Raw genomic sequence first — 9,118 nt, 5'->3', positions numbered from 1 at the left:
ATTTATTTTAACATATACAATAGTGATACATATTATATGCCACAATGATACGGTTTCTATAATACATTTTTTATACGTATGGTACACTTTTTATACAAGATTGATACAGTTTATATACACATGCTGGAATTATATATACACTTTCTATACGAAAATGATACATATTATATACAAAAATGATACAATTTTCTATTCTTTACAGGGCAGTTGCACTGTGCTGATACACATTATATACACAAATGATACATATTATATATGAAAATGATACATACCTTACTGATTCATATTTTATATAATTTCTATACATTACAGATAGGTACTGATACATATTTTATACACAAATGACACATATTATATATAAAAATCGCCTAAAACATTTTTATGTTTGGGTTTTTATTTGAAAATTGTCTTATTTAAGTTTTGGCTAATGGATGGGATTAGTTTAATGCTACATTTTGGGTTTGGGAAAAATTGGGTTAGAGAGTGGGATTATTTATGGTCGACCGGCCATATATGTCCTTTTCCCTATTTTTAGTAATGTGGTCAAGTAATATGGGAAAGAGGGAGTACTTCATTTATTAATTTTTAAAGAACGTGAAAAGTCAAAAGTGAACAAGTAAAAGTACATGGAAAAAATAAATATGTGTCAGTTCATTTATTAATTCTTAAAGAACTTAAAAATTCAAAAGTGAACAAGTAAAAGTGTATAGAGGAAATAAATGTATCAGAGAATTAAAAGTACATACGTGTATACATGAAAAAAGAATAAATATTCAATATTATGATATATGTTTACATGGAATAAAAAAATAATTAATTAATGTGTACAATTTATATAGCTTTTAGTACAGGCACAATACTTACTCTGGAGAAACAAAAGGATACAAAGAGAAAGCAGCTCGGTCCATTTTGGGGAATGAAGAGTACGGGTGGCTTGCTCAAACAGTGGTGTTATACACGTGTTCGCAGTAGAAAGCAAAGAAATTCATTAAAAAGGCCTAACTTTTAAGTACAGTTGAGATAGCTTTTTGTATAATGTGATATTGCTGTGCTCGTCCAACCCAAGTGACAAAGAGGGAGTAACACAGCAATAACAAATTGTACCAAAAGCTTTCTGAGTTATATATTAAATTTGAATTTATTTTAATTGTATTTGATTTTTTTTCAGTTGTGAGTCCACTTCATTTAACAAGTACTACAATTTGGTTTGTCACTTATACATGTGTATTTCACTTTTACATTATCATATTTCTTTATTTCTACACTTTATTTTATTACTCTATTATAGAAAGCACATGAAATTGTACTCTAAACAGGGACTAACATGCATACATTTCAGAAGTTTAACATTAATTTCACCTCTCACTATAAAAAAAAAGGTAATTTACAGAGGTTGAAAGTTGTAATTCACGGAGGTTTTTAGCCTCCTTTAGCAAATAGCAGAGGTTAAAATCCCGCAAATTGCAACTTTCAACCTCCGCAAATTACTCATTTTTTTGTAGTGTCTTGTGTGTTTACTTTTTAGGTCCCTACGTGTCCGCAGTGTCTCAATTGTCCTTTCATTTGGTCTATACTCCCTCTGTCTCAGTTTAAGTGTCTAACTTTTACTAGACACTGAGTTTAAGAAATAAAAATAGACTTTTAAATCTTGCAGTTCTAAATTAAAAATGTGTAAATCTTCTGATTATAAACTTGACATATAGGATATTTGAATTGTCAACTTACTAAATATAAAATGAGGCGGACCTAACCAAGATAAGACAAATTTTAATAACAATTGAGAAATTAAGGGGAAAAATAAGAGGAAAGAAACAAAATATGGAGACTCACTAAGGAGAATCACAGTATCCTTTGCAAAATAGACAAACCATAAATATGTTTATTTTTTCTTTTTTTGGTCTGTGATTCAACAATCCCAAAGTTTATTTTTAACCCGATCAAATAAGGAAAAAATCTTTTTTTTTTCGTACTCTTTCATAACATAAATATTGTTAAGAACTCTCCGGTATGAAAACAAAAAAGTTTGTGACGCTGAACTGAACTCCCAATAGATAAGAGCAAATCGAAAATACCCCTTATCTCATACTACTCTCTCGAAACAGAATCTAATGTTTTGAAAAGAAAAACAAAATAATACAAAAAATGCTCATATCGAATTCGAATTGCCATGCTACTATTACTCAGTATTCATATGGCGAAGGCATAGTCTTTTTTTTTCTCTCAAATAAAAACCTCATTGGCGTGCTAGACGTTTGGTAATCTCTCCTCCGACCAGGATAAACGATCCTATTGAAGCGGCTAATCTCATGCATACTGTATGGACATCTAGTCGCACAAACTGCATATACCCAGCCCCGGGAGAGTTTATAAACAAATACAGTTCTTTGGTCTTATCCTCAATACTGAGATATACCATAAGACCAATAAGTTGATTCGAAATCTCGCTATTAATTTCTAAAATGAATAGCCAAATTAATTATGTTGGGCCCCGTGCATCGCACGGGCATAGTTTGCTAGTAGTAAAAATAAGTGTCAAAGGAGGACTAACACATCATCAAGTACTTGTACCAAAAGCTTTATAAATTGTACACGCAATGAATGCTTGTACCAAAAGCTGTATAACTTGTACATTTTAACCAACTACTTTTTTATCCCACGTGGACATACGTCATAGCACTTAATATTTATTCCCTTCTCATGTATAAACGTATCCACTTCAATTTTAATTCTCTGACACATTTATTTTCTCCGTGCACTTTTACTTGTTCACTTTTGACTTTTCACATTCTTGCTGAATATTTATTCTCTTCTCATGTATAGACGTATGCAGTTCAATTTTAATTCTCCTACACAAATTTATTTCCTCCGTGCACTTGTACTTGTCGACCTTTAACTTTCTCGTTCTTTAAGAATTAATAAATCTCACGTGGACCTATGTCATAGTACTGAATATTTATTCTCTTCTCATGTATACACGTATGCACTTCAATTTAAATTCTCCGACACATATTTATTTCCTCCGTGCACTTTTACTTGTTCATTTTTGACTTTTCACGTTCTTGCTGAATATTTATTCTCTTCTTAGGTATATTTTAATTATATGTAAGCGTGGTACGAGGACGAACACAGCTTCAACGACTTGTATCGAAAGTTGTCCGAGTTGTACATTAAATTTGGACTTATATCAATTGTACTTGGTTTCTTTCCTTTTTCCTCAGTTGTAGGTCCACTTCATTTAACAAGTATTACTACTTGGTTTGCCACCTATACATGTGTATTCTACTTTTACCTTCATTTTATTTTGGACTTATTTCAATTGTACTTGTTTTTTTTTTTTTTTTTTCCAGTTATGGGTCTACTTCATTTAACAAGTATTACTACTTGGTTTGCCACCTATACATACTTGGTTTGCCACCTGTACAGGTGTCCACTTTTACCTTCATTTTATTACTCTATTACAGAAAACACATGAAATTGTACTCTAAGCAGGTACTAACATGTGTACAGTTCAGAAGTTTAACATCAATTTTACCTCTTGTGTTTTTTACTTTGTAGGTTCCCGCATGTCCACAGTGTCTTAATTGTCCTTTCATTTCTTTCATTTGGCATATACTCCCTCTGTCTCAATTTAAGTGTGTAAGTTTAACTAGACAATAAAAATAGACTTTTGAATCTTGTAGTTCTAAATTAAAAATATATATAATATAATAAAATATTATTTGAATCTTGTGATTATAAACTTAACATGTAGGATATTTGAATTGTCAAGTTACAAAATATAAAAAGAGGCGGACATAACCAAAATAAGATAAATTTTAACAACAATTGAGAAATTAAGGGGAAAAATAAGAGGAAAAGAAACAAAATATGCAGAGTCACTAAGGAGTTTCATTTGTGGATTTCTTCTTCGCTTCTCCTCTTATTTTTTTCATTGCTCCTCTTTGCTTTGATATTTAGTTTTCCATTTTGTTGCTTATTTTATTCTTCTTTGCAATTCTCTGATTATTGTTTCTTCACCTTTTTAAAATTTATTATTTTATATTTTCATTTAGCAATTTGAGAATTTTACTTAGGAATTAAAATTATGTGATTTATCATATTACGTCCATTTTTTTAGTTTAAACTTCAACCATTTAGTCAATAATTAGTTAGGATACATCCTAAATCAATTTTTGACTAGGTCTCTTCAAATAATTAAATTAATTAAATATGGTGATTAATCATGTTGGGCCCCGTGCATTGCACGGGCATAGTTTGCTAGTTATGGGTTTAAAGATGGTGATAAAATAAATTCCTTCCGTCATCTCAATTGGAGTGTCTTATATTTTTTTTTTTGATTTGTCCCAAAATATCTCTATATTTAATATTCCCTCAATCCCATAATAAGTGTCACCTTAGCAAAAACACGTATATTAAGAAACTAATAATGTAATTTAAAGTTTCACCTAATTACCCCAATATAATAAAAAAAAATTACATTTTCTTTTGATTAGAGCATATCCTAATAAATCTTTTGACATTGGGAATCCAATAATACCAAACTACTATGTGTTTTTTCAATCATCATTTAGATGTTACTTAAACCTATCACTTTTTGTTTAAAGGTAGAATTAAAAAAAAAACTAGTCAATTTATGTTTTCATTTCCGAAGATGATACTTATTATAGGACAAAATTATTTAGCTAAGGTGACGCTTATTATGAGACGGAGGGAGTAAGTTTTTTAATCCAAAATCCTACGTCGCAAGTTGAGTAAGTTTAAAGGATTACACACATCTTCAATTTAAGATCACAAAATTCAAAAAAAAAAAAACTTAAATTCGGTATCAAATTAAACTAAGACAATTAAATTCAAACGGAAAAAGTATTATATGTACTTTAATTTTTGGTGGTGAAAGAATGAGTTTGATAGTAGCCAATGCAGAATCGGAGCTAGAATTTAAAATTTATGAGTTACATACTCCCTCTGTTTCAATTTGTTTGAACCTATTTCCTTTTTAGTCCGTGCCAAAATGAGTGACCTCTTTCCTAATTTGAAAACAAATTCACTTTATGAATGATTTACAGCCATACAAATTTTCAAGGCTTATTTTGAACCATAAGTTTTAAAAGTCTTCCCTCTTTCTTAAATGTCGTGTCTAGTTAAATAGGTTCATATAAATTGAAATAGAGAGAGTATATTTTTGAAACAACAGTATTTGGACTAAAGTTAATACGGACGTCTGATAAATGACATGGATGTCGTACCACACTTTGATTTCTACTACTGGCAGAACATCTAAAGGCTCTTTAAAATTTGGCACATGTTATTTAAATTTCCTTAATTATGTATCGGTCGTAATTACCCTTTATACTTGACTTTCTTATAATCATTATCATTCAAATAATAAATTGGTCCTAATTTTGCTCTAGTTAGCTTTTCTTTAATCCAAATAATTTTATATTATGTTTGGTGTGTGAAAGTATAAAATAACAGTCACATCATATTAATTTAATATGTAAAGAAATCTAAAATACAATTTTCTTTTATATTTAGACTTTCTAACGCCTAATTCCTTATTCCTTTCAAACATCTTCCCTATTCCTCTATTAAAATACAGCTATCAATTTTTTCTTCTTTTACTGTTTTTCTTTTTAGGGGTTAATTATATTATATAGAAAAGCCAAGGATATGAAGTAATTAGGATAAGTTATAAGTTGAGAGGTAACGTTTATAGAAAAATCAAATATAAATGCGTAATTAAAATCAAATATAATTTAAGAGGGATCTGAATAAAACGCGTAAGTTTAACAAACTTAGGGGTCGTTTGGTAGCTGGTTATGCATTAATATTGGGGGTGTGATTATTCATGTAATAATTATTTCACCTTCTATTCTGTATAAAATAATATATAGATTACAAATTAAACATCGTATTAATTTTATACACAAATAAATTTATAAAATTTAATATATGCATAACTCGCCTCCAAATCTGCTACCAAATGACCCTTTGTGGTATTTATCTTTTACTCAAGATCTTGATATGTAGCCAACACACACGTCATCACTTTGACAATTAAGACGCTATTAAATCATACACATGCTGGCTCCTTTTTCTAGTGTATTGGAAAAAGAGCCACAGGAAAGTCGAAATTGGAAAGACATTACGTAAAAAGAAAATGAACCGAGTAATCATCAATGTTATTTTAGTAAAAGTCATATTAAATGTCAACTTCTTCACTATCCATTTATCAACATCCATACGGATTAACTTGGCTCCTTCCATGAGCATCACTTTAAAATTGTGCCATGTGTTCTCTTAATAATTCAATAGGTGTGATTTCATCCGTCCCATTTTAACTATCATATTTTTTATACGTTCTTTCAAAATTATACATAATAAGTATTATCATATTAATTACTCACATCTCTTGGATAATTGTGAGCTCTATTTATTACTATCCATTTTTAATTGTCGTCTATATTAAAAATAGATATTTATTTTTACTTATCTTGTTTAAAAAATCAAGACATAATTTAACACTAAGTTCCTAATTTACCCTTATTATTTACTATAATTACTTATCAATGCATTTCCCAAACATTGCATTTATTATATTCAAACAACAATGTAGTAAAAATATCATTCTATTTTTGGCTCTTTAATAGGCGTGCCAAGTACATGACAAATAAAAATGGACGGAGAGAGTATTGTTTGAACAATCATAATATCATCCAATAATTACTTGTTTGAACTCTTCAAATTTATTTTTTCTATGTTATATAATCAAGCATTATTCACTTCCAAGAACAATTAATATTAAGTAAAATGAGAAAAAAAAATTAATTTTATCTTAATTTTGTTCAATTGATAAATAGTTTTGACTAATATTTTTAATAAGATGGGATGGAGGGAGTATATTTTAATCATAGTTAAAGAATTTTGAACTATCTAGTCTATCCTTCAGCAAAATAGTATAAGCAGTGTATCACTTGCGGTTTCCTAAACTCCCAAGCATGTCGAAATATCATCTGAGGTAGAGTCAGAACTTTCAGTTTATGAGTTCTGGATCATAAATATTACTGTTTATTAAGTTTAATTATATTATATATATCAAATAATTTTTTTAATATAAATACAAAGCTTGAGCTAAAATTATTGGATTATGTCAAACCCGTAGCTAAAGAAGTTCGGCCTGAGGTAATGAATTCAGTGGTGGTGATAGGACAAAGTTGGTGGTGGATGATAAATCGATTGTCGTTGCAATGATTTTTGGTGGTAGAAATAATGAGTTTAGTGGTACTGTGGTGGAATCAGTGGTGATACTGCGGCGGAATCGGTGATGATACTTGTAAAGAAATGGATCTTAACGCCTAACTCAATCTCAAAAGCTAGCTCATAAAGGGAGGATTGCCCAAGTCCATATAAAGAGTCCACTCATCCCTTAAACCACTGATATGAGATATTTTAACACCCTACCTCACGCCCGAGGCTGGACATCTGGTGCGTGGCAATTTTAATATGGGACCCACTATCGGGAAACAATAATTGGGATGGTCCTGCTCTGATACCATGTAAAGAAATAGATCTTGGACCTAACTCAACCCCAAAAGTCAGTTCATGAGGAGGATTGCCTAAGTCCATATAAGGAGTCCACACATCCCTTAAACCACCGATGGATATTTTGATAATGTTGTGGCGGGTGTAGTCATGGTAGTGAAGGAGAAAGAATCAAATGAAATAGATGATATACTATTTTGAAATCTAACAAATTGTTAATAGGGCTGTGATGCGGAGGCGAGTGTAAAAGACCTCCAATTATATGAGTGGTTAATATATGTGTTGGGGGTGGGGATGGTGGGAGAGGGGCGGGGGTTGTTTAGTTCCACTTAAAATATTAACAGAGGTTAATAGGTTGTCCGTAAAGTATTAGCGTGTAAATGACTTTTCTAGACAACTTACCCATTTTCTTAATAAAAAACCAACCAAAATGTTTTACATCATGAAGAAAATGGAACTAGGATAAAAATTAGCGTTTGGACATGCGATTGCAAATTATGATTTCAAGTTTTGATTTAAAATTTTTGTTTGTTTATCACCTGTTGAATAAAATTTAAACTTGAAATTCTAATTTCAAATCCCAAATTCACCTCAAAAGTAGAATTTCAACTTCAAATTTTATGATTTTAAATTTTCTAAAATTTAAACTTGGCCCATAGTTTTAAATGTTGCAAAAAAATAAAAAGGCATAATGCATAAACAGGCTCTTAAACTTGGCCTCAGCTGACAAGTATGCTCTCCAACTTTGGGTGTGCATAAGTAGGCACCTCAACTTGTATAAAATTGAACATGTAAACACAAATGCTGATGTGGCGCTGACGTGTCACATAAATTTTGAAGGACCACGTCAGTGCCAAGTCAATGCCACATCAGCATTTGTGTTTACATGTTCAACTTTATACAAGTTGAAGTGCCTACTTGCTCACACCCAAAGTTGGAGGGCATACTTGCCAGCTGAGGTCAAATTTAAGGGCCTGTTTATGTATTAAGACTCATCTTAATTACAAAAATAATTACCCAACTCCTATTTTACCAGTCCACATTCCCCCTTCGATAAAACACACCCAACGTGAGCTGGTTTCACTGTGAGAAATCGTTTGATAATAGTTAATTTAGGTTGGTTTGTTCATTTCCTAAGATTGTATAAGATTTAGGTGAATTTTTGATAGTTTTTAAGTTTTTAACAAATTGTGAGTTTTCATGGTGAAGAAAAATACAATTTGATTTCAAATCTTTATTTACAAAACTTATGATCAAATACAATTTCAATTTCTTACAAACTTCACCCAAATCAATAATTTGAAGTTCCAAACACCTACTTAGTCCTAGTAGCAACTTAAAGCTAACAATAGCCTCAAAGTTGAAAATATAAAAATGCAAAATAATAGCTCAGAATTAAACACAAGGGAAAAAAGAATGAGATACCCTCTGAACAAAAATATTTAAATCTCCACCTTATTTTGTGGATCTTGCTGATTTTTCAAATATATATATAGCTGCATTAGCATTAATCCAGCAATATCATTTATAAGATACTCCACTAAACTTGATTTCACAGCATATATATTATACAATG

This window comes from Lycium barbarum, chromosome 2 (assembly GCF_019175385.1).
Source record: "Lycium barbarum isolate Lr01 chromosome 2, ASM1917538v2, whole genome shotgun sequence".
Classification (NCBI taxonomy): Eukaryota; Viridiplantae; Streptophyta; class Magnoliopsida; order Solanales; family Solanaceae; genus Lycium; species Lycium barbarum.
Note: the sequence above shows the minus strand (reverse complement) of the source record.